General features: G+C 47.5%; 2 long non-coding RNA genes across 8 annotated transcripts in view; one reads left to right on the top strand and one right to left on the bottom strand.

Annotated features, from left to right (window-relative positions):
* Positions 1–13,092, bottom strand: part of LOC131897331 (uncharacterized) — a 63,511-nt gene extending 50,419 nt beyond the window's left edge. For all 7 annotated transcript variants that reach the window (XR_009375653.1, XR_009375655.1, XR_009375649.1 and 4 more), the window contains exons 1-5: positions 12,969–13,092; positions 9,856–9,968; positions 9,181–9,232; positions 8,004–8,104; positions 1,716–1,819 (exon numbers count right to left, since the gene is read on the bottom strand). This is a non-coding gene — a long non-coding RNA (uncharacterized LOC131897331). The remainder of the gene's footprint in view (positions 1–1,715; positions 1,820–8,003; positions 8,105–9,180; positions 9,233–9,855; positions 9,969–12,968) is intronic.
* Positions 13,093–14,715: 1,623 nt separating this feature from the next.
* On the top strand, positions 14,716–20,244 carry LOC131897332 (uncharacterized). Its single transcript, XR_009375656.1, has 3 exons — positions 14,716–15,078; positions 15,310–15,340; positions 18,964–20,244. It is a non-coding gene; the product is annotated as an uncharacterized LOC131897332 (long non-coding RNA).
* The last annotated feature ends 7,044 nt before the right edge of the window (positions 20,245–27,288 follow it).

Raw genomic sequence — 27,288 nt, 5'->3', positions numbered from 1 at the left:
TACAACAAAATGAAGAGCAATACAGCATCACCAGAACCTAGCCCTCCTCCAATATCTAGACCTGAACATCAAAAAATAGAAGAAGCAGAAGAAAACAGCCTTATGAATAACATCATGAAGAAAGTAGAGGCTTATATAGAAGGAATCCCAAATGAAATTGAGGAAAAGACAAACAAAAAATGGGAAGAACACTATAAAAAACTAGAGGAAAGGACAAATAAAGCAGAAGAAAACAATAAAGCCCTGGAAGAAAACGATAAAGCCCTGAAAGAAAATCATGAAAAAGTAATGAAACAGATGAAGGAAACAGTCCAAGACCTGAAAAGGGAAATAGAAAAAATGGAGAAGACACAAACAGAGGGAATGCAGGAAATAGAAAATCTGAGTAAATGAACGGGAACTTCAGATGCAAGTATAACCAACAGAATGCAAGAGATGGAAGACAGGACCTCTGGCATTGAAGATACAGTAGAAGAAATAGATTCATCAGTCAAAGAAAACACTAAAGCCAACAAAGTCATGACCCAAAATGTCCAAGAAATTTGGGACACCATGAAAAGACCAAACCTACGAATAATAGGGATAGAGGAAGGAGAAGAATACCAACTCAAAGGCACAGAAAAATATATTCAACAAGATCATAGAAAAAAACTTTCCCAATGTTCACATGTGTGTCTATGTGTAAAACATGATACATTTGTGCATGTAGCTTTCATTACATTTATGGTGTGAATATGTGTATTTGCATACATGTGTGCACCCATATTATGTACGTGTGTATCATTATGGCTGTGCATGATAGCTTAGATATAAATTTATGCACCTGTGTTTAACCATATATTTATGTGTATATGGACTACAGATAGTAACAACTAGAGATAATAAGCCAGGTTAGGCTTATTCATAGTCAGGAATTCTGAGCCCAGGCTGACAGGGTATCTCAAAGGCCAAGTCCTTGATCATGTGAGAAAATGGACTCCTAAGCTAAGGCAAATGCCTCCATCTGCACAGTGTTTGAATGAAGTCATGGGTGCTGTCACCAACTCACTGATCTTCAGTTCAAATCACCAAGGGAGGAGCAAGTGTGACTTCCACTGCTTCAAGGTGATAAAAGCAAAGCTCAGAGAGGACTCGCCTATCATTGTCCAGCAAAGAAAAGAAAAATGGAGGAATAGAATTGTGTCAACTCTTGTTTCTTCCCTGAAATGGCCAAGGTGAATCTTCTAGACATCAGTGAATGTGATGCACAAGAGGTCAGGTGTCTCCTCCAGGCTTCAGTGAACTCGTATGGTTCAGACATCCTTTACTTCTTCCAAGCCAGACTATCCCATAGACCACCCAGCAAGAAATGGTCAGTCTCTGTGTCTGTCTGGCCAGTTACATACAGAAAGCCTGAACTTGGCTCCCTCCTGCTCCTCCTGGTGAAGGCCCTGCAGACACATGTCACCCTTGCAGCCCTTCTGGAGCCCACATGGCTCCTCGGCCACAGCCGAGGTCTCTACTTCAATTCTGCTCTCTCTGGAACATGATGAAGAGAATTCAGTGATTTCTCCTCTCTTCCCCACACTAAAATGTAAAGACTCTGTGTGGAATCTCTCAGGGTCCAATGAACTGAGGAAAGTTCTCTACTGGACAGAGCATTCAAAGGGCCATATTTCACAGGCAAACCCAAGGTACCTCAAACTCTGGAGGCTCAGCTAAAATCTGAGTCTGACCTTTGTCCATCCACGGTGTGCGCCCAGCTGCTGCTCCATCCACACCGCTGTCTCTTCTCCCACCGAGGACCACACTAGTACAGAGGTCCCTACACCACCTGTCCCTTCGGAAACAAGGGGATGGAAGAACACAAAGAACAAAGCCATGAGTGATGCCCCAAAATGCCTTTGAACTGGGGACAATCAAAAACCCTCTGATGATCACCAGGAGGTCAACTGAGAGGTGAAATTGAAGTCTGCCTCCAGTTAAGGATCTTTCACACGCTAAGCTAATACCGCAGACTTCATTTAATAATTCCAAATGTCCAATCTTATCTTCCCAAAAGGGGCTTTCCCAGACAGCTGATCTGAGTTCATAACATCAAGACCAGTAGGGCCAACCCTGGTACCTGCCCTGCTTAGCATCTTCCTACCCTCTTCACTTAGGTCAGGATACTGGCATTGTCTTGAGTTGCCTGAAACCACTGGGTCTATGTGCTGGAAGCTGCCTGCAGTCCTGAAAGAGCAACCATCCCAGGAGTCACAGGTGAGGGCTTTGTGAATGGTGGCTTCAGCACTACTGTGCCACCGTGATTACTGTAGTCAAGAGGGAATGACCATTGAGCAGTTTAGGGACGGGCAGTGACACCTAAGAAAGTCCCCGGGGTCACCACAGGGTCAGAGGGTGTCTTATGTTCAAGAAAAGGTTTCTCCTCTTTGAGGGGAGTCCCCGGGGAGACCCCGCAGAGACCTAGGGCCTTGCTAGGGCATGACTACAAAGGCTGACCTCTCCCTGCTTCCCAGTTCCCTGCATCCGACCCACTGTGGTCTCTAACACACTCTGCCAGGCCCACAATATTGTGCTCATTTTTACAAAGACCGGCCAGAGGGTCCGCAGCTCCCCAGGGTCTCATCTGTGGTGAGCGGTGAGGCCCGTGGGCCTCAGCCCTGAGGCTTGTGTCCCTAATTTGAGCATTAGTCCCTACCGGGGAGGACCTTCTGTGAGCTGTGACCATTCTTCTTCTGCCTGTGACCTGATTCTATAAACTCCAGTTTGGGAGAAACCTGGAGCAATGGCCCAAACTACAGCTTCACGCCGAAGCGAGCACAGTTAACTGAGGAGAATGGAACCTCCGTGTGCCAGAGGCGATTGATCCCTCGCCCTGGAAGGGCGCAGCCAGTGTGGACAAATCAATCGAAGCTGAAAACAGGAGAAGGAAGCAGAACTCCGTGACGCAGGCGCAGGCGGGCTGCTGGCCGGTCTGGGCGGCGGGCTCTGAGCACACACAGGGAGGGCACGCTGTCCCCGACACCTCTGCAAACCCGTGGTCACTGCTCTGCTGTCTCTCCTAAACCTTCCATAAAGCCAGCGAGGCCAAGCCCCCGGCTCCCCCGGCGCCCGTTCGGAATTCCATTTGCGGCTGACAGTTTATGGGCCGAGCGCCATCCGCCTGACAGACGGGCTCCCGACCTAGCCGCACCTAGGAGAGCAGCCAGCACCCTGTCCCACCCCGGGAAACCGAACAGTTCCCCTGCCACGGCCACACTGGAAGCCAGGCCAGAGCGTGAACATCCGTGAGCTCAGATTCTGCAAAGCCCTAGTAAGCACCTCAGCGGTCACGGCATCGTGGAAGTCCAGGTCACCAGTCTTCACCCGGACACTGCAGTGTCTGAGTCCAACCAGTACATAAACCTGTGCACAGAAACGCACATAATGCAGTTATACATGCAAGCAGGTGCATATGTCATATCTGTGTATCACAACACAAACACATGCATGATACACACTCGCACGTGTGTAATGCACACTTAGGCCAAGTATTGTATTATGCATGATATGTGTGCACACATATAAAACACATGCACACCATGGACACCTTTGCATACCACATATAAGGATACAACACATCACAGAGGCATGTATACAATATACAAATATGTACATATAAGCATGTCATATATCTCATACTAGGCACATCTGTACAACCCATAGCCATACACATACATGTGTGCATAGGCTATATTGCACACATTACACATAGAAAAACATATACACAACATCATATCATCCATTAATACCAGATACCACACAAATATAATCCATAACACATGCATACACATGCGCAACACACATACAGGCCACATATATGTACCTACATGCACATATATGCACATTTAAAACACACAGAGACATACAAACACATGGGCATGGCACATACCACATATTCATTTGGTACTGCATACTACAAACATGTAAAACACAAATACGTGTGCACATCCGTCATCACACGCTGACTAGAGGCAGTGGCTGTGATTGTCTCTGCCCTGTGGTCTGTGTCAGGGCCACAGATCCCAGGAGGACAATGGGAGGGGGAGGTGCTGGCCATGACCTCAGGAGGTCACCAACTCTGTCCTCACACTGTCCAGGCCAGATGCCAAGCAAAGACCCAATTCACACATGCAGTGATCCCCGTAACTACCTGGGCCATGGTGATCACCAGGTCACCAGGATGAGACCCTGAACTACCACAGGGCATGACACAGTCTCCCCTGCTCCACACCACTCTCTTCCCATCAGCCGCCAAGGGCCCATCAGACCTGATGGGTCTCAAGAGCTGAACCCACCACATCCCCGTGCTATCATGTTGTCTTATCCTCTTCCTCCCGACACCCTGGACTTGCCTTTTACCCACTTTGCCCTGTCCCCACCCTGTCTTCACTGCCCATGACATCATACCCATGACATCATCATACCTATGACATCATGTCCATGACATCATGCCCATGACATCACAGCCCTTTCTCCCCACTGGCCATTTGTCTCCCCAGCCACAGTGCTCTGGGGGTGAACAGAAAGGCTGCCATGGGTGCATGCAGAGCATCCTCAGCCGTTCATGGCTGCTGGAGACAAAGAGACATGTTCTTCACAGCAGCTACAGTGAGGCCGTGGGCCTCTGTAAGTAGATTTTATTAAATTCTGGTACATACACATGAGCGTGCTCAATCACACACACTTGCACACATGAATACACTCACACACATCTGCACACACATGCCTATACCTACACATGTGTGTGCACACACATACACACATGTGCACACATGCACATTCACATGCATGGATGCACACACAAACACACACACATGCACAGTGGAGTGAGCAAGAAGGAGAATATCTAGGAAGAGGAAGGGGATATTCAAGACTGAGGAGCGAGAAGATATGATCCAAGTATAGACATGTATGAAAATGTAATAAAGCCTATTGTCATATACTTCATGCATGCTAATAAAAATATAAATAAATGAAACAGAGAAGAGAGCCCTAAAGGGACAACTGAGCCAGGACTCTGCTGCCACTGTTAGGGAGGACTGGGGTCCAGGCCACCTTCCTGCAGGGGTGCAGAGGGCTCCAGCATCCCCACACAGGTGAGCACACAAGGGCCCTGCCCTGCAGGGCAGCTCCTGAAATATGTCATATGTCCCTAACACACTCCATCCCTGGAGTTCCCTGTAACCTCTGTCCATTCTCTAGGAAGCAGGCATACGTGGAGGTCAGGAGACTCTGTTTTTAGGACAGGCACTAACAGGGGTCTTTATGTTGCAAGCCACCTGGAAGAGCCACACGTGTGCACACAGGGTCTCCATCACCACCCTGGGCACACTGTGTCCCCAGGATCACCTGCATACAACGTGAAGCTTCATATAGGGAACACACACACACACACACACACACACACACACACACACACACAGGGAGGCCACGGCCCCACTCCTCTCCTGGGACTCCGCTCAGCCCCCGGGGTAGCAGCACATGAGCCTGACCAGCTGCCCGAATGTCATTGCTGCAAGAAGTCCGAAATTGCCGCGGGTCTCCCCACCCCCACCCCGTCCCCGAGCTGCCCCTCCCCCACACGGCCTGCTCACAGCAGCAGGTGCTTGGACAAGCCCTGCTAAGTGAGCTAATTATTTCAGGATTTCTCTAATCCACAGACCCAGACATCACCCTTTGTTGTTTTGAAGGGGATTTGGAGATATTCAGGGACCTCTCCGAACAAAATTACGGAGTCGATGTTGATGCCGGCGCTGATGCTGCTGTGGACCTTGGTCCCCTCCCCCTCCATCTGCAAGCCTCCCTCCCCCGGGGCTCCTGTCAATTCCAGCCAAATTCACTGCTAACGGCTCTCGTGGCTGCACAGTGCAGGGGGCCTGCGTTTTAATGAACTGAGGCCGTACTGGGAATGAGACCGCACGTGTCTGAGGACTTCTCAGACCCCATCACCTGGACAAAGGGACTTTTAAAAGAGGCCGTCATTACCCAGGGTAGGTGGGTTCCGTCTGGATAGAAAAGCCTGTGCTCCACTTCCTAGTAACATTTTTAAATTTTCACTGGTAGGTTTGATTCTATGAGCATCAGGGTGTGTCCTTGACAGCCCGAGGATTAGATTTCTCAAGGGCTTCTTTGATTCCATCTAGGACTAGACCCAGGAGACGGAAGAGCCCACCTTATTCCAGGAACAGTTCAAGGTCAGGTCATTCATTCTATGAGGACAATATCTAACTGTCTGGTTTCACCTTGACTGTGACTCATGGAATTATTGTCAGAATTATCTCTAAATGTGAACCATGAGATCTCAGTCTCCTTCCCTCTCTCCCTCTTTCTCTCATTCTCTCTGTCCCTCTCCAGTCCCCTCCCCCAAACCCCCTCCCTTCTTTCCATAACCACAATGACAATGAATCTAGAACCTTCCAAGCTCAGGAACATCCAAAGTGAGTCCTGGCTGCATGTCTCTAGGGCACCGAGGGATTCTGGCTCAGTCTGGCCTCTGGCCTCCCTGAAATGGGGATAGACATCAGGGGCATAACTGTGTTCCCCAAAAGGACATGTTGTCATCCTAACTGCCATCAACATGACCTCATTTGGAAATGGGGGCCTTTGCAGAAGTCATGAGCTGAGATGTCATTGGGATGGGCCCTAATCCACAGGATCAGTGTTCTCATAAGAGTAGAGACGCCATGCTAGGAGGAAAGGGCGGTGTGAGAACAGACATCCAGACACTGAGGAAGACACAGGTAGAGGCAGTGAAGTCACATTGCCTCAGTCCAGGCATCTTGGATCAAACAAGGCTAAAGAACAGACAAGCCCCCTCTAGTGAGATGCCTGCAGGTGCTTAGATTTAAACCCCTGGCATCCAGAGCCCTTAGAGATCAGCTATCAGTCATCTGGAGCCCCCACTGTTCTTCCTGTGGCACACAGGGGTTCTGGAAGCAGGACCTGTAAGGCTGGGCTTATACTGGGAAGACAGAGTCCTGTGTGTCTGTGGGAGACGTACTCCAAGACCTCTGGACACCAGCATGAGGGCTAACACTGAACTCCGCGTGCACAGATGTGTGCCAGCATCCACAGCATTAATTCTGCTAGAGTTGAGGGGAAGGACTACTAACGGAGGTTAGAGCTATTGTTAGGGGGATTGGTTCTAGAACCCTCCACAAATAATGAACTCAGCCAATGCACATGGCCCTCGTGTGAAATGGTGTGAACAGGAACAGGATCATTGTCATCGCATACTGCATTACAGTATCTAAAACATGGGACTGTCTATCTCATTGCCAGGCCTGAGGGGCTGACACTATGGATAAGGAAGCAGCTGGATACTTTGCTTCACTCCTTGTAGGGACTTGATCCTGCCTCCTGTGAAGAGTGACACCAGTGAGGTAGGATACAGAGCTGGTTCACATGTTCTTCAGATTCTGTCTCTGGCTTCTGTGGCTGCTATGTGGATAAACATTGAAGGTTGTTTGTGGTGTGTGTGTGTGTGTGTGTGTGTGTGTGTGTGTGTTTCTCTCTGTCTCTCTCTGTCTCTGTCTCTCTGTCTCACTGTCTCCCTCTGTCTCTCTGTCTCTATGTTTCTCTCTCTGTCTCTCTCTGTCTCTGTCTCTCTGTCTCACTGTCTCCCTCTGTCTGTCTTTCTCCCTGTCTCTGTCTCTGTCCTCTCTCTCTCTCTCTCTCTCTCTCTCTCTCTCTCTCTTTCTCTCTCTCTCTCTCTCTCCCCGCCCCCTCTCCATTTCAGCAGCTATACGGAGAAGAAACTTTGAGCACATTGTGAATTCTGAAGTCCACACTTCCTCTGGGGGGGAAAAAAATGTCCTTCAGGGCTACCGGGAATGGATCCAGTTTTCCTTTTTTTGATGTTTTTACATAATTTTGAAGTTTTGCCTCCAAATCTCTAACCCCTACATCGTTGACCCTTCCCCTCAACTCCAGCAAAACTAGTGCTATGATGAGGCTCATGCATTTTATTATACACTTACCATTCCTGTGTCACTGTGTGTAAGATGGGCCTTCCCGACTACAAAATGATGTCAAAGGCCATGGCACTGCCTTCTCATTCCATATTCTTGGGACTTAATACCTAACAGGGACCAAAAAGTATTTAGCCAATGAAATGCCAGTCACGTGGAATAAAGAATGGATAAATGGACAAATACGTGGACTAAAAATAAAATAAGGGAAGAGGGGAAGAACTCTGCAAATTGGGGAAATTTTAGAAATCGGGTTGTATAAAATAGACATGGAAAGAGATCTCTGAAGAGGGAGAAGTTTTTTCACAAGGAGGCAAATGAGGTAAGAAGGAAATGTAGCTTGGCAAAGAAGGGGCTTTGGGAGCCATCTGAGCCCCGTGCTCACAACCCATTACAAAGCACAGACCTGGCGTAAACAGAAGCCCCAAGAGAACACCATCCCACACAGGGATCCACACAGGCATGGATGGTTGATTCAGAGTTTATAGCTGGGCATGGGAGCAGCCTTGAGCTTGCCACATCCCTCCTCCCTGTCTTGGGTTTCTTACCTAAAGCATACCTAGAACACAGGTCATTCATACCACTCTAGAAACAAGACCAAATGAGGCATGCAGGAAGGCCTGAGCCTGTCCCAAGGAAGACTTTGATGTTCTCTACTTTCTCAAGCCCCCATTGGTACATTCCTGGCCAGTGGGAAGCCAAATTCAGAAGCACATGTCCTGTGTCCTCATACAGAATGAATGACAGCCATAACTGCTACCTATGGCTTCTGATGTCAGCCCCAGACATAGAGGACAGACTGAGAGAAGCTTGTGGCAGACTTCCTGGCGCTCTTTAAGGTGGAGCTTTCATAGCGCTAACATTCCTGCCATGAGCAGATGTCCCAAAGACACTGCTTTATTCAAGCACAACTTCAGAAAGGCTAAAAGCATTGGGATCAGCAATAAGGAGGAAGCACATCTGGGTTCTGAGACCCTCTGACTCCCCGTGGACCCGCCACCTTCACTTGCAGCTTGCCATGACAATGACTTTGAAACCACAGGAGCCCAAGAAGTCTATATGCATCTCTTTGCATGAGGACTCCACTACGAAAATTCTCATTATTTCCCACTTCCACGGGGGAAAATGCATTTCCAATTATGTTAAATACATGATTCACATTATTGCTAATATAGGCTATACTTACCTGCTGGCACATTCAATCTGCACTCTCTGAACATCAATATTGCTCCAGATGCCTGCACGAAACAATTTCTATGCTATTGCCACTATTTTTTATTCTTTTTTAAAATTTATTCTTTAGAATTTCATATATGAGTTCTGTATTTTTATCATTTCCACCCCTTTCTTCCCTCCAACTCCTCCTCTGTCCCCCAATTCCTTCTCAAACTCATGATCTCTTATTATTTACTATGATTACATATATATTCACATATAAATTAATAAATACAATCTACTGAGTTCATTTAGCATTACTCATATGTACATATGTGTTTAGTGCTAACCAGAAGGGATTGGATAATCTATCAAGGGCCTCAACTCTGAAGAAAACTGATTGTCCCTCCTCTCACAGCAGCGATTATCTACAGCTCTTTATCTAGGCATCCAGGGATGGGGGCCCTGTGACATTTCCTCCAACCCCATTGACACATCAGTTGTGTCATTTTTCTAGTCTTGCTTAGCTAGCCATATTGTTGAGATTTCATGGGTACAACTTCCCTGACATATGTAGAAGACACTACCTCCCAGCACCCATCTTGGTCCCCGGGCTCTTACAATCTTTCTGTCTTATGTCCCAAAAAGTTCTCTGAGCCTTAGATGTAGAGGGTGTGTTGTAGATGTGTCAATTGGTGCTGGGTACCTCACGGTCAGGGTCAATTGTTCTCTGTGGTTTGACCAGTCGTGACTTTCGCTGATGGTCTCCATCTGCCGCAAAAAGAAGCCCCTTTGATGAGTAGTGGGAACTGTGCTTATCTGTGGACATAAGGATCAGTATTTAGAACAGAGTTAGAAGTTATACTAGTTCACAGAAGTAGCAGTGGTAGATTCTCCTCTAAGGTTATAACCCCACGAGCCACAGGGAGTGGATTAGGTTTCCAACACCAAACATGAACTCCTTCCTATCAAGTAGACTTTAAATACAATTAGACAGCTGTTGGTTACCCCTGGGATAGAAGTACCACTGGTATACCTTTGATGCTATGGGTATTTGTTGTGGTATATAAGCATTATAGTTGGGTAGAACTATTGATCTTCTTTTCTTTCTTGGAAGCTTATATGGCTCCTTCTGGTACTGTGCAAGCTAGTCCTCCAGAAGGAGGCTTCCAGGTCAATTCCAGCTCAGTTGCTTTGTCCAAAGTGTGTAGTATGTCTTCAGTAATAGGTTCTTACCTTCCATTTCTGGGAACTGATCAATACTGGCACTATTTTTCCAAGCAACTAGAAAAAAATTCTGGGAATTCTAACTCATGTGAATCACCTAAAAGTCTGGCTTCGGGACAAGAATGTTGTCACATAATTTAGGGAGAAAGGGGATGCCTGTGCCCCAGCACTCAGAAGGCTAAGGCAGAAAGATCAAGGCCAGCCTGAGCCATACAGAGAGACCTTTTTGAGAGAAAAGTAATGACAGAGAGACTAGGAAAAACAGGGGGATGCTACCTCTGTCCTGGCTGTCTAATGGCTACTTAATCTAAATTTTTTTTGTGCTCCAGTTTCCTGATTTATAAAACATAATATCACCCTAAGCCAGGGGTAGCTGGCATGTGACTGTGTTTAGCAAACCCTGCAGAGTGAGGAAGAACCTGGTAATGCTCCCCAAATCCTGGTGAGTGGAGTGGTCTCATTGTCCAGCTGTGTTATTCAGTGATTGTCACAATTGCCTTTCTCTGGCTACCACACTGAACTCCGTCCGGGTCAGACTGGGCCTTGCACATGCCCTGCTAGCTGACCTAACCTGGGTTTGGGGTGAGAGCCATCTCCTGGCTGTGTCAGAGATAACCAAGTCTGAAGTTGAGGTCACGATGCCTCCCTGAGCAACCGACCAAGCCACTGATGTATCAGGTCCCTTGAGTAACCTACAAACACTAAAACTTGCACAAGTCCAAACAAGCTTCTCTCTTCCCCCAAGAATGGATCCTGTTCAATCATGTTCCCAGCTGATGGCACCACAGTGGAATTGACTCCCTGGAAGCCATAGGGCTCACATGTCAATCTGACCAATGTGGTAGGAGTCCAGGAACTTGGTTCTCAGCATTCTGGTGGAGTTAATTGCCTCTCCATTATCTTTTACCCGGAGTCCAAATGTCTAGGCTCATCTTCTCCCACTTGTAACCAACCCCCTTGCTGAAGGTGGAGGTATCTCTGAGAAACCCCAAACTTGCCTTCATGTGGCCATTTTTTGCAGTTCTCACTGCCCGGATACCAAGTCCTGTGTCACGTCGCAGACTTGCAGTTAGTCAGTTTCATTTTTGCTGTGCTGAGGATGGAATCCAAGGCCTTGCACAAGCCATGCCACATCCCCTGACTAACTCAGAGACTTTGTAAAAATTCAGATCAACTTCACGCTGCCAGGGTGTCCTTGATCGTTACTTTCCTAGTCACTGTGACCAAACACCTGACAAGAAGTGGCTTTCAGGGAGGAGAGGTGCATTCTGGCTCCTCACAGCTTTGAGAGATACAGCCCACCAAGCGGGAGAGGAGGCAGGAGCCTGCGGGTATGACACCTCACCTCCTCACATCTCAAGAGTACAAGAAGAGAAGGAGTTCAAATGAAGGACCAGGGTTCATCCCCAGCAACCCACTTCCTCAGGCTAAGCCTCCTGTCTTAAAGGTTCCATGCCCTCCCCAAATAGTGGCACTGTCAGCAGACCAAGTGTTTATACACATTAGCCTGGGGAGGGGGGGTGCTGTGGGATGGTCTATATGTCAAATGTGTTGCTGATTGGTCAATAAATAAATCACTGATTGGCCAGTGGCCAGGCAGGAAGTATAGGCGGGACTAACAGAGAAGAACTGGGAGAACAGGAAGCTGGGTGAGAGAGACACGGCCAGCCGCCATCATGACAAGCCGCATGTGAAGATGCCGGTAAGCCACGAGCCATGTGGCAAGGTATAGATTTATAGAAATGGATTAATTTAAGCTGTAAGAACAGTTAGCAAGAAGCCTGCCACGGCCATACAGTTTGTAACCAATATAAGCCTCTGTGTTTACTTGGTTGGTTCTGAGTAGCTGTGGGACTGGTGGGTGAGAGAGATTTGCCCTGACCGTGGGCCAGGCAGGAAAACTCTAGCTACAGGGGGGTCAGGTCATCTTCAAGCCATAACATCTGTGAGGGGCTGTCTCTGCTCTCTGACACATCCACCTCAGTGCACCAGCCCAAACACAGCACTGTGTTGTCTATGGATACAGGGATGCTGTCTCTCTATACTTCCCAGACACCATGACAACCAGATCTGTGCCCAAACTATTTGGAAGACAAAAATAAACAGCAAATCATTTTCTCCACCAGCCATTGTGGTGGCTATTTATTAATGAGCAGTCAGTTTGTCATATAGGATTTTTTTTTTAAGCTCCCAGACGTGTCTGTGAAAATCACCTACACGGGGACCAGATGTTGATGGTGACTTCCCTGAAATTGCTGCAGCCTCTTGGTCTTTTAGGAGGTGACCCACTTATCCACACACATGTGGAGGTGCTGAGAGCAAGTGTCAGCCCTCCTGGCATACTCCAGGCCATTCTCAGGTCTGTGGATATCCTCTTGAGCTAATTGTTTCCTTCAGACATGCTTGGAGTACTCCTGGCCTTCCCGGTATCCAGCATCAGACACGTTCCCCCATGTTCCTCCCACCCTTTTGCAAGTAGCATGTGTCTCTGCCATGATAGGACTCTGTTGCCTCTTAAACTGACCCCAAACTGCCCTCATTCACTGTAACATGGAACTGAGCATTGTAAGATAGACAGGTACCATCACTCACCTGTGACCCTCTGTTGAAAGCTTCTGGGATGCCAGTGGCTCATTCTTGGTCCCTGAGGGCTGCTGTATTTCTATTATGACACCCACAGAGGCACTAGCAGTGGTCCAGAGATGTCTCCACAATATCACCTGCACACAGTAGGTACCCAACAACATTATTAGCAATACTGTAGCTCACCTATAACCTCCCAGCCCTGGACAGTATATTGTATACTGTCATGTTTCTGCTGGCCACCAGCTATTGACATCTGCCTTTCACACTTGAACAATTTAATGTATACATGCATTTATTCTGGTTAATAGTAAGTAAATAAAGACTACATTTTATTAGGAGGTGTGACAACATTATTAAACTCTCACATATAGAAAGCCAGATGTATTAGCTACATATGTTTCCAGTCTTATTCTTCACTTCTATAATACTAGGTGAACTTCTAAGGAAAGAAAGATAAAGGAGGAAGAAGAAAAAGGAATGAAAGTGTCTGGCAGACACTTATTTTTAAAAGTCATCTTCCAGCTGAGGAATGGCTCAGTCTCTAAAATGCTTGCTGTCCAAGTGTGAGACCTGCATTCGATCCTAATAACCCACTTCGAGAAGCCAAGCATGGTGGCACACACTTGTGATCCCAGCATTGCAGAGGCAGAGACTGGTGGAGCCCTGGGTTGGCTGGGCAGCCAGCCTGCTCTGTCTGGTGAGCTCCAGACCAGGGACAGACGTTGTTTCAACAAAAACAAGGTAGAGAATGCCTGACAAACAGCACTAAGGTGGACTCTGGCCTCCACTTGCATGCATGCATGCATGGTCCAACACTCACCCCCACACACACTCACATACTCACACTTGCTCAATTGCATACTCACACAAACTTGCTCATCCACACACTTGCAAACTCACACATCATTCTCACACTCACTCATTCACATACATTCTCACTTGCACGTTCATGAACTCACATACCCATACAATCATGTTCTCACACTTACACAGTAATATACTCACAATTGCTCATTTGAATACTCAACTTTCACATATATTCACAGGCTCACACACATACACGCTCTTACACACAGGTACTTGCAAACTCACATGCTTACACATGCAGTCACACACACACACACACACACACACTCATACATATAGTTTCTGCTTAATGTATATTCACTTTCATGCTATCAAAAGTCAAACCATAATAAGCCAGAGGCCACCAGGTAACCAATGCTGATTCTTTGTTAACGGGGAGATGCCCAAGAATATGGATTTTCTATGTTGTTTGATGTACAATCTGATGTGTGATTATACCACCTTTAAAAATGCTGCTTTTTGAAGTATTTAATTACTTGAAGAAATGCTTAGGTGATACACACAAACTTATTTGCACACCTTGATGTCAAGAAAAGTTCTACAGGAGGAGCTGAACAAAGGGCTAACAATGGTGACGGTGTCCCATCATTGCATAGCTGAGGACAGCTGCTTTTACCTTCTTAAAAGCAAACCCTACAACGTTTGAACATTTCCCAGTAAACATATATAATAAGGTGCTCTGAAAATTGGTCTTAAAACTAAAGAAGGCTAGCATTGGCTTTTCTAGATTTTGTCTTCTTCATCTCCCTCTTATGATGTGTCCATAAGTTCAAAGGATAAGTCATTAATTTCCTCCCACAGATAAAGACTTAGTTTTAAAGCAACATGAGAGCCATAAACAGGAGGCTCTGAAGTTCCTGGGAGGGTGGGAGGGTCTCTCACAGGCAACAAAGTGGGCTATCCAATGAGAGGATGGAGAGTGTCGGCATATCTGAAGAGAATACTGATCTGGACTCCATCTCAAGAGGGAAATGAGTCAGCGACATGGTGCTGAGGAACCCTTGAGCCTAGCCTTTGGCGGCCAAGAGAAGAAGGTGCCTTCTCTTCCCTTCATCTCCACGGTGTGTAGACTTCAGATCCCACCAGCTCCTCTCGGTCCTTTTCAAGCTGGAAGCCCACTTGCTGCCAGCTCGCTAAGGAGAAGCATCCGGCATCACATCAATAGGCAGTTCATCTGTTCAATGGGATGCTGACATGTCATGCAGCACTGGATCCTCAGACCCTCTCTCCTGCCTCTGCATTCTTCCTGGTGGGCTGAAGTATCATTTCTGGCTGATAAACCCTGAGGTTATATCCACAGCCATGACTCCTTTGGTAAACCCCCGATTCGTTTCCACCTGATGCCCTTTAGTGATTATAATGGTGAATTTCACAAGAAACTCAAATTTTAAATAAAAAAAATGAGGTCTGATTCCCTAGCTCAGGATGCCTCCCATGGACATTCTCCTTGGTAAAATTGGAACTTGCTTGTATTTTCCAGGTCAAGAGAACTGAGAGCCATAGACCATTAGGTATGCGAACCATACTCAACATGTTCTCCCTGGGAGAGAAGCTGATCCAAAGGACTCACAGAACTTCTGGAACTTCTGGAAGCCATGCCTTTACATCTCCCCAAAGCCACAAAGTGAACTCTATTGTCACACCCTGATGCCCCCACAGAGGACTCATGCAGATGTTGAACAAGCTAGTCACCCCTTGATACAATAGCTCAAGCTAGCAATGGGGGCTCTGACCCTCAGAGAAGTGGTATATCACATCCAATGGCAGGGGACCATCTGCTTGTCTCCTCTGCTCTGACTGTGTGGCCACCCAGGTAGGATGAGAATGTCCAAAACAAGGAAGGCCAGAAGGTTGGCTTGTCCATGTTGGCCACTCACCAAGTCAGCCAAACACAGAAGTGTTTTTGGTTACATGGGAAGCAAAGGTGCCCTATAAATGTAGTTTTCCTGGTCCTGCCTGGCCCATGGTCAGGACAAATCTCTCTCACCCACCAGTCCTGCAGCCGCTTAGACCCAACTGAGTAAACACACAGAGACTTATATTGCTTGCGAACTGTATGGCCGCAGCAGGCTTCTTGTTATCTAGTTCTTCTATCTTAAATTAACCCATTTCTATTAGTCTATAAGTTGCCACGTGGCTCGTGGCTTATTGGTACCTTACATCTTGCTTGTCATGGTGGTGGCTGGCAGTGTCTCTCTTGACTCAGCCTTCCTGTTCCCAGAATTCTCCTCTTTCCTTGTCCCACCTATACTTCCTGCCTGGCTACTGGCCAATCAGTGTTTTATTTATTAACCAATCAGAGCAACACATTTAATATACAGAACATCCCACAGCAGTGCCCTAGTCAGAAATGGAGTTGCCGGCAGCCCACGCTAAGCTTCCATCAAAACTCTCTGGCTGGTGCCCACAGGCTCTGGTTTAACCCACACACTGGTGAAGAATTATTCCATAATTCAGAAAAGCAGATAGCAAAGTCAAGTCAGTGTTTTCACAGCCCTGGAGGGGATGATGGTCACTGGGCTCCCAAGGTGGGGGAGGTCCTCAGCACCTGATTAGTCACACCTTGAAATAGGATAGCATCCTCAGCTGCCAACCAGGAAAAGAAAACCTGGAGCCCTGCTCCCAGGGAAAGTATCCTCACACAGGCAGGTGGGTGTATTTCTCTCTTTGGTCCAAAGCAATTGGAATTTGGTATCTTTTCCCTTGCCTGGTGGGAACTCAGGTCGGGCATGCCCATACAGTAGCAGAGCTGCTGCTCTGAGTCATGTTTAGGGAGATACAGACAACCTCCCTACCCATAGTCAAGGAGTCCCCCACACGATGGAATTACCTGGATAATGACAGACCTCGGGACAATCTGATGGCAGAAACCTGACTTCACCATCACTCTCCTGAGTTTTATAGACAGGGTACCCAGGGTCTAGGGAGAGTCACTGATCAAAGCCACATGGGGGAGTCAGTGAGATAAACAACCAAGCACCATACTCCTGGGTCCTTGGGTACCCAAATGCAAGCTGCTGGAGGACAGGTGGATTGCAGAGCATGTAATTAGAGCAAAGGGCTTTTCTGTATGAGAAAACCTTGACCTCTGTGAGGTCAAAGTTAAAAACCTTCCTTTTGTTTAGACAGAAAAGGGGAAGTGATGAGGAAATGTCTTTCTGTAGGCTGTGAAAATGTGTTGCTCTGATTGGTTGATAAATAAAGCCATTTGGCCAATGGTAAGGCAGCTTAGAAGCAGGCGGAAAATCCAAACAGATAAACAGGAAGAGCCTTGCTGGGCATGGTGGCGCACGCCTTTAATCCCAGCACTTGGGAGGCAGAGGCAGGTAGATCTTTGTGAGTTCGAGGCCAGCCTGGTCTACAAAGTTTAACACAGAGAAATTCTGTCTCGAAACTCCCCCCCCCCCAAAAAAAAAAACAGACAGGAAGAGAAAGGAGAGGCAAAGCAGATGCCAGACACCACCAAAAGAACAACATACCAGCAGACCGGTAAGCCTCGGCCACGTGGCAACTTACAGATTAATAGAAATGGGTTAACTTAAGATAAGAGTTAGATAGCAAGGAGCCTGCCATGGCCATAGTTTAAAAATAGTATTAGCCTGTGTGTGTTTATTTGGGTCTGAGCGGCTGCAGGATGGGTGGGTGGGAGAGATTTGTCTTGACCACAGGCCAGGTGGGACACAGGAAAGCTTCAGCTACACAGCTGCATACCAGATGTTGCACCAACCACTTCTTCACATTGTCCCACATCATCCCCAGCAGTCCTACAAGGGAGGTGCCATTGCTCCTGGCATGCTACTGACCTGGGTAAGGCTTTACACAATAACCATGACTTGAAAAGGCCACCAACAGTAGCTTGGCCTCCAGGAGAATGCCAAGTGTTCACACACCCACAGGAACAAGGTGTCCTCAGCTGTCACAAAAGACTGAAAACAGTCCAGTGGAGCCCCAGTGTGCCATTGCAGCCATCAGGATACTGGCCCTCCATGGAGCAGGCAGATGTTCCGTATGGCTTCCCACAGAAAGAGCTTGCAGGGGCAGCCTACTTTTCTGCAAGTTACAGATGAAAACCTCATCTGTGAGGGTTCTGTGACCATCTGGTGGTGAGAGTCCCCATCAGCAGAAAGGGCTGACCTGTGTTCTTGGCCCATCTTAGACAAGCCAAGATGAGACACAGTGAAAGTTAAGGCCAGCATGACAGATGCCTTTGCTGGTCCAGCCCCTTGTGTCTTTCAAGACCCAAGAGTGGGCTCCACAGTCCCTCCCTCACCCTTCCACCCTATTCTGAGGGTCTGCAGCTGTCTTAGTCAGTGTTCTATTCTATGAAGAGACACCATGACCAAGGTAACTCTTATAAAAGAAAGCACTCAATCGGGGCTTGCTTACAGTTTCAGAGGTTTAATTTATCAACATCATGGCAAGGAAGGACGGCAGCACCCAGGCAGCAGGGGCATTATAGAAATAGCTGAGTGCTATATCCTGATCCACTGGCCAAGAGAGACACACTAGCCTTGTCATGGACCTTTGAAACCTCAAAGCCCATCCTCAGTGACATACTTCCTCCAACAGGCTACTACACCTGACACTTTCAAAGAATGCCACTCCCTGTGACCAAACATTCAAATTTATGGGCCTATGGAAGCCATTCTTATTCAAACCACAGCAGTAGCCATTGCCAAGGTGCTGCTCTAGATGCACTAGAAAGTATTCCCTCTGACCTGCAAAGCGCTCACAGGGTGGCCTCTGTACAACCCCAGAATCTTGCAGCATTTTCTAGTAATCCTGCCATGCAGACACTAGGTGTCTGGAAACTTTGAGAAACAATTGCCTGGTTATTGTTTAATAGAAGAGGCATGAAGAGGCTCTGAGCTAGGGTACATGGATGCATATCAGGATCATGATGATTCTGTGCCATCCCTCAGACGGTTTGTGTGAGCCATGGTTCTCCCCACACAGAACAGACTAAGCTTCTCTAGTTGGTTTGGGAGTGACTTTCTCGTTAGGGGAGTCAGTATTCAGCCTGACCTTTCTAAAACGAAAACACCATGCTTATGTGAGCAAAGCCATTTTGAGCCGGGGTTTTCCCAGGCTGCCCCACGTCCATCACCCCTCTCTAAAAATGTGATCCCCACAGGGCTGGTGACTCCGAGAATCCAGTGCGTATCTTGCTGGTTGTGAGAAGGGACACCGGACATCTTATCACCGATTGCAGAGCTTGGATCCTCAGGTCCAAGCTGAGAGAAGTGATCAATGAATTCAGAAGGGCAACAGCGGCCAATCGCGGTGTCTTCCCAAGCCCTTCCTATCAGACTCCAGCTCTCCCCGCTGACAGAAGCCATATCAGTTCCTACCCAGGGATCAGGATGACACCTCGACACAGCAAGTCTCCCCTGAGACAGACGACAGGAGTGAAAGTGAAGCTGTCAGTGTTTGCTGCATCCTGACTCCACACAAAGAAGGTTTGAGCAAGCACCACCTTCCCAAAGGCTTACGAGAATGCCTACTAGCCAGAGCTTCCAGAGAGTGACAGTCCAGTCTCCACGGTAGGTACTGTCACATCGTCATTTGCAGAGGAAGACAGTGAGGCATGAGAGGTTGGGTAACTTGCCCCTGATCACACAGTGCAGCAGGTGCAGGCAAGGCTGGGCGATGACTGAGCGTCCCTACCACGGCACATTTATGCCTGAGGGGTGTGCTACACTCCTGCCTGCCATCCGTGTACTTATGCCACATGTCGTGTTCATCAACCCCCTCCCCCCGATCATTAGAACAGCTCCATGGGGCAGGAAAAGGGATCCAGGCACCAGAGTATGGGAGAGAGCAACATTAAACCCAAATGAACAGGAACCGGTAAAAGGAAAAACACGGCCTGTGAGTGATAGGGAATGGCACCCAGTGCCTGGAGGAGCAGCCCTCTGATACACAAGGTGACCTCATACATACATACACACACACTTAGGAAATACGTGCTGCAGGATCCACACAGTATTCTGGAAGACCCACACTGCAGGGCTGTTGCTCAAGTTCCTTCCCCCAGGGGAGACATAAACAATGTCTACCCCTCTTTCTACGGTCTCAATGACAAATAGAGGTATGATTCCATCAAAATGCACTCTGAGGGACAAATGAGTTTATTGGGCTTCCTTACAGAGTAGTGGGTGAGGGGCCCACAGAAACAGTCACACTGAAAGATCTGCACCCAGTGAAGATGATAGCTCCCCCATGGCCGCAGAGATGGAGGCCTCCTCCCTAGTCCTTCCAAACTATATATTTCTAGCCCCTCCCTGAGGCCACCTGCAATTGGAATACAAATGCATAGATCTGTTTAGGGGAATTTCTGGATGCTGGGTAAGGGTTCTATAACCTCTTCTGGCTATCTTTTGGTGAGCAATGAGGAAACATGATTAGTCAACGAGCCTGGCTAGGATGATCTTTTGCAAGTGAGCATAGCTGAACTCATAAAAATGGTGGCAGTTTGGCTTGTAGGATAATCCTGTATAACAAAAGAACACAGATCAGCTCCCACCAGGGCCAGAGCATGTCAGCTGCCCATGAAGGGGCTCAAATCCAATTTGGGAGGTTGGAATGTTCTATCTAGGATGATGGTGGAAGTGGATACACAGCTACACGTTATCACTCTTTAAATACTGGACTTCACTATCTGAAAACTACACTGAATTAACCCAAATCCAAAAAGTATATAGCCTGACCTGGTCTACTATGTATCTCTAGGAGAGTTAAGCCTGGGGCCCTGGACCATGGAGTCCTTCAAAGCAGCCAGTAGGAGCCTGATCTCAGGGCACTGTCTTGTTCAGCCTCATGTGTTCTGGGGGGCACCGGGAATTTCTATTTGTTCAGTCATTTTCAGTCATACATTGTACAGCCTTGTGGTTAGCAAAATTGTAAGTGGAGAGACTTTTCTAGACCTGGATCTCACACACTGCAGTGGATCAGAGGGCCCGCTGTGGATAGATACGTGGGGACGCCAGTGGCATTTCTGAAGAGGATGTAGACAGAGGGAGTGAGCATCTCCTCACAGGAGCCCTTATTAGCATTCTCATCAACACCTCCACATGGATTAGCGAGGATCCCATGTTCCCACAAGGGACCTGCTTGTATTGAAGGAGGCAAATCCCGGCTCTGTTTACACTCTGCCTTGTGCATTCACAATGAACTCCATTCGCAGAATGGCATGTTCGCCAGCGTGAGGAGGGTGCTCTCCCTAGATCCAAGGGAGAAACCACAGCACTGAGTCCTAAACACCTTTGCCATGTTAGTGAAAGTGCAAGCATAGTGTCCCTCCCATATCTGTAGGAACACAGTGTAAATCCCCATTGTCCTCACATCAGAGTGAGCTAGTTAGAGGATACCACTAGTAATCAGAGGGGAAAAGTGGGCTTCAGACTCTCCCCACTGTCCTGGTTCCAGAGGACAAAGAGCTCAGGTGTTGCCAATTCCCACAGCCATTACTCTAAGTCAAGAGCAAGACTATTGGCTGGGTATCTGTTTTATGGGCATTCATTCCCTGTGCTGTTATTAACCCTCAAGTATCTGTAACAATCCCCATCACCATTGTCACACAGGCAGACACTGCAATTGGAGATCAGGGGACTTGTTTCTGAGACCTGCACAAGGTCATGATAGAGGCAGAGTCAGTGCTTTCTAGGTAGCAGCATTCACCCTGAGCTCTCTGCACCCTCCACTGAGCTTCATAACCACCCTGTAAGCTATGACATATGTGTCATATGGCAGAGAGATCATCTCTGCACCAGAGCCCTGTGTCTTCTGCAACACGACACAGAACTGATACTGTTGGCTGTGGGTTGCTGACATCTGGGACAATCTCCTAGTCCCCTTGTTCCACATGGAGCTGCATGATTCATTTCTGGGAATGGAAGTGAACAGAGATGATGTGTGTCAGTTCCTGGCAAGGCTCTTGAAGAGTGGGTGGGACTTCTTCCCATGTTCCTTCTCTTTCCACCCACAAGCAGAGGCCTCATGGGTCCTTGGGCCAGCATAACCAGGTCATCCTCAGCTGCCAGCCCACACACTCACATGGACTCCTAACAAGCCAAAGATGGGTTTATGGTGCCAAGTGCTTTTATAGCAGCTGTCTTCTCCTAGTGAACCTTGTACTACTTCACCCATGTTACAAAAACCAAAGACCAGAGAGGTAAGCCCAGTGTGGGTTCTTACTGAACATCTCCTCTTCCAAGCCCTCTCTCTCAACCCCCTGACCTGCTTTGGAGATCTGAGTCTGCCGAGTCGCCCACTGCAGAAACCTGGAGTGAAGACAGGACTCCACCCCCACAACAAGAATGATGGGACCCCACAGGATGAACAAGGTGCCCCCGGGAGGCTCAATGTCGGTGACTATGATGCCTCACATGGCAGCAGCAGAGTCTACCCTGCCTCCAAACATAGTCATGTTGTTTACCAGCTCCCCTGAGACCAACTAGATAGCTAGAACTTCTCCCATTCCTAGGAACTGTTTTTGTCTTCCCAAATGGTAATTATGCATTTCTACATGACCATGGGATATTTTGTACCCAGATACTGAAGCAGCTCAGCCCTATTGCTAAAAGAACCCATCATGAACCCTCGTTCTGACGGTAGTGAGCAGGCTGTGGGCCCAGGGAGCAGTATGGGACCTCCAGAGGTAAATGGGAAGGGAAACCAGATTCTTCTACAGTTCTGCTTGGCATGCATCAGAATCTCAGAAAATATTTGCTAAATATGCAGGTTTCATTTTAAGATGAGAAGCATGGCTAGGATGTGGGTCACTGGTCAAGTGCTTTGCTTAGAATGTACAAGGCACTGGGTCTGATCACCAGCTGGAGAGAGATACAGATGGGAGGGAGGGGAATATTTTGATCACTAAATGAGGGCATCCAAAAATTATACCCACCATCATTACCATTCCATGAAACAAAATATTTTATAATCAAAAGAAATAGAAAGACAGGGCCTGTAGCTCAGCTGGTAGAGGACCTGCCTAGCAAACATGAAGTCCTGGGTTCCATATCCAGCACTACATAAAACAGGCATGTACTTGTACTCATGAGGTAGAAGCAAGAATATCAGAACCCAAGGTCATCCTTGGCTACTGTCCTGGTTAGTTTCAGCTGTCAACTTGATGTGGCCCAGTGTCACTGGGGGAGTCTCAATTGCAGGATCAGCCTATGAGCATTGCTGTGATTATCTTGTCAATTGATATTGGAGGATCCAGCCTATTGTGGGTGGCACCATCCCTAGACCAGTGTTCCTGGGCTGTATAATAAGAAAACCAGCTAAACAGGAACCTGGGGTCAAAGTGAAAGCAGTGTTCCTCCATGGTTTCCGCTTGAGTTCCTGCCCTAACTTTCTCAGTGATGTACCATGACCTCGAAGTGTGAGGTGAAATAAACTCTTCCCTCTCCTAAATGAATTTTGGTCATGGTGTTTATTAGAGCAACCCAAAGCAAACTAGAATGGTTATACAGTGAGTCCAAGGCCTGTTGGAACTCCATGAAAACCTTTCCCCAAAATCAAAAAGTACCACCACCACCCAAAAATAAATAAAAAGAAAGAAAGAAGGAAGGAAGGAAGGAAGGAAGGAAGGAAGGAAGGAAGGAAGGAAGAAAGAAAGAAAGAGAGAGAGAGAGGAAGAAAGAAAGAAAGGAAAAAGAAAATGAAAGAGGAGGAAATAATCTTAAAATCTTAAAATACCCTTTGCAGGCATGCTCTGGACACTCTGAGCAACACACACCTTATTTGTGTTTTCCTGGCTGTCCCACAGTGGACAGCTTGGAGGCTGCCACAGGCTTGTGCCCCTGTGAATAGAAGTGTCAGGTATCAGAGAGTTGGTGCAGACTGGGCCCTGGCTCTGCCTTCCTTTGCTTTGTGTCTTTGGCAGTCAGCTGCTGTGCCAAGTTCCACTTCGGCAGCTCTGGAATAGGAACCCCAAGGAGACTCTTCATCCTTCAGCACCACCGTGAGGTGGATGTCTTCAGAGCGCCACCCAAGGACACCTGCTGTGGCCCTGGTTGGGTCTTCAGGAATCAGAGGCTGTGGAAAAAGTGGGAAGCCTTGTGTGGAGATGGTGTAGCTTGACAACTCAGCCCTCTCCTTCCCAAGGTACAGATGCATTAGGCAGGCCCTGCTATGTCAGCCACACATCCTCACTGACACACGGCGACTACTCTGTCAGTCCACCTCTTCTGCCATTTTCACCAGTGGAGGATTGAAAAGATTCAGGAGAATGCCTACCTACTTCAGTTATCAGCGCTCCTCACCTCCCCATTGGTGTGGTAACTTATAACTCCAGGCTAGACCCGGTTCCCTGCTGTGCCACATGGAGGGAGCTGGTGAGGAGCCTTGTACCAGATCAGCAGCACATATGAGCCCAAGTTACAAACGGTATACCAAGCCAGTATTATTATGAAAAACGCAGCTAACAAAATCAGGTCCAAATGCCTGCCTATTCCACACAAGTTCTCTATGGGACTTGGGAGAAGAGAGCCTCGTGATCCTTGGAAACCCTGCTTGTCCTTCCACAGCCTTTCTGATTCCATCTTGACCGCTTGCTCCCGGCTTCTGTTTCTCACACAGTACACACTCCTCCCTCAGAGTTACTGCACTAGCTGCATCTGTCTTTCTTGGTCATCCACATGCCTTGACTGTTCATTTATCTAATGTCCTCACTAAATGTCACATTCCAGTAAAACTATAGTTGGCCACATCCCCCCCAAACTCCCTATAGTCTCCCCTTGCTTAGTTTTTTTTTTCCTTAATACCCATTTTCATCTAATAAAATATACAGTTTACTTAAATATTTTATCTGATGTCTTCCTCTAGTAGGATATTGGCTCTGATAGTGGTGTGTGTGTGTGTGTGTGTGTGTGTGTGTGTGTGTGTGTGTGTGTATTTTCTACCTATATTCTACCTGTATATCAAATCTACATTCTGAGAACCTAGAGCAATATCTGGGTCACAAAGGGGCTCAATGGGCCCTTGATGGATAAATGAAGCAGGGTGTGTAAGCAAATATCAACTAAGGGATGGAAAACAGGAAAATTTTGCAGTGTTTGAGTTGAACCTGCCAAGTAAGTTACCCCACAAAGGCTCCAGGAGAGTCCATTGCAAGAACTGTTTCAGGACAGAGAGCTCAGGCACCTTAGAGAAGGCTAGGGGCATTAGAATAATAGCAGGTGAAAATGAGAACAGACAAGGAAAGCAAAATTCCTTCCTCAGCCTGTGGAAGGATCTGGCTGTGGCTACCCACAGCTGGAGCTAGGCTGACATCTAGCTAGACTGGGCCTGCCTTCCTCTAGCTCCCAGAAGGTCTGAGTGCTTCACAGTGGTGTGAATGGAGATGGGGCACAATTCCTGGAGGTTTCCAGACCATCCAACCATGGCTTGTGCTGGCAGAAAGACTGGTAGCACAACAGAGTATCCGGCATCTCTCCATGGAAGCTGTGATTTACAAGTTAGCCCCAGTCCCTCATTTTGCCAACAGAAACTCACATAGCATTCAGAAATAAAGCCCTGGCAAGCAGTAGCATGTCCTTTGGGGCTACTGTGGCTACTCTTGGTTAAATTGCTACTGGGCCTCTTATCTCCTTGGTACAAATCCATACCATGTTTGAAATGACACCTTCAGGTCTGCCACAAGAATTACATCCACCTTTTTTTCCAAGCAAATCAGTTGCCCTGGCTTTTGAACTTATGGAAGAGAAACTGGGAGAAAAGGGGTCAGTATTTTGAGTACCTTCTATGTATCTGGCATGGAACTAACTTTATATCGAAATCTCAGGCTTCTGCAGACCCAACATACAGGGAGAGATGTCAGAACTTGAGTTTGTCCCTCTTCCATTGTGATAATGAAATACAGGAGTCTGGGTGAATTATTTTAAAAGACTTATTTTAGCCCGCCATTTTGGAAGCCTATTAAGCTTGGCAAGGACCTCTTTGATGACATCATATCACAGTGGATGACATCACAGCAGGAACATGTGAGAAAACGAGAGTGCACATGTTGAGATGGTACACGGAGCAGCCTTACATCTTTACAACAACCCTCCATGGAGTGGGGGACCTCAGATACCTCCAAAAATACCTCAATCCCTTCTGTGGACATGACATAATGACCTCCTACTAGACCACATCTCTTAAAGTTCTCCATAGCAGGGCTACATTTCCAACACATGAATCCCTGGGGGATACACTCAAGCCACATTCAAACCATGGCAGAGCCCCAGAAACAGTGACAATGTGTGTTAGTTTCTCCTCTGCTGCTGTGACCAAACACCATGATCAAGGGAAGTTACAGAAGGGAGAATTCACTATGGCTTCATCACGTGGAACTAGAAGAAAATCGTCCTGAGTGAGGTAACCCAGGCCCAGAAAGACAAACATGGTATGTACTCACTCAGAAGTGGATATTAAGAGTAAAGTATAGGATAGCCAAGCTACAATCCACAGCCCCATAGAGGCTAGGTAACAAGAAGGGCCCAAAGAGGTACTCATGGATTTCCCTGGGAGGGGAAAATAGATGAGATCTCCTGGGTAAACTGGGGGGAGGGGATGGGGAGGAAGGGAATTTAAGGGAGCAGGTTGGGCAGGCTGGGCTGGGGAGGCAGGCTGGGGGCAGGACAGAAATAGACATCTTGATGGGAGGGGCATTTCAGGGGTTAGGGGGAAACCTGGTGCCAGGGAAACCCCCAGGAATCCATAAGGACGACCCCAGCTAAGACTCCTAGCAATAGTGGAGAGGGTGCCTGAACTGGCCATCTACTATAATCAGAGTGGTGACTATGCTAATTGTCATCAGAGAGCCTTTATCCAGTAACTGATGGAGAAGATGCAGAGATCCACAGCCAGGCACTGGAGTCTTGCTGAAGAACAGGAGGAGGAATTGTATGAGCCAAAGGGGTCAAGGTCATGATGGGGGAACCCACAGAGACAACCAACCTGAGCTCCTGGGAGCTCATGGACTCTGGACCAACAGTTAGAGAGCCTGCATGGGACCAACCTTGGCCCTCTGTATGTGTGTAACAGTTGTATAGTTTCGTCTGTTTTTAAGGCTCATAGCAGTGAGTCTGTCTCTGGTGCTAACTAGGGGAGACTACATCCTCAGGTGAGACAAACCCTTCAGAATTTGAAGGTTCAGAAGTCCTCAGCCACACATCTCCACCCTAAGTTAAAGGCTCCTTTTTTTTTTTTTTTAAACCAACCTGAGCCCTTACTTTACCCCCTGACATCCTCGGAGGCTGGGGCTTGAACTTTGACTGTGGGTTGACCAACATTATAATGAGGGATTAGGTTTGATTTTTGGCAACTTGCGTTCTGTGGCTGCTGGAGAGGAAGATTCTCTTCCAGGGCACACTTACAAGCCCGTAGACTATTTAGGTACATTGGGAGCCAATTAGTTTTTTATTGAGCTCATGCTTTTCCATTGTCCTTTTAGAGCTTCGAGGAG

The sequence above is a fragment of the Peromyscus eremicus genome, chromosome 22 (genome assembly GCF_949786415.1).
Source record: "Peromyscus eremicus chromosome 22, PerEre_H2_v1, whole genome shotgun sequence".
Taxonomy (NCBI): Eukaryota; Metazoa; Chordata; class Mammalia; order Rodentia; family Cricetidae; genus Peromyscus; species Peromyscus eremicus.
The sequence above is the reverse complement of the archived record's forward strand: the minus strand, read 5'-3'. Positions and strand labels throughout refer to the sequence as shown.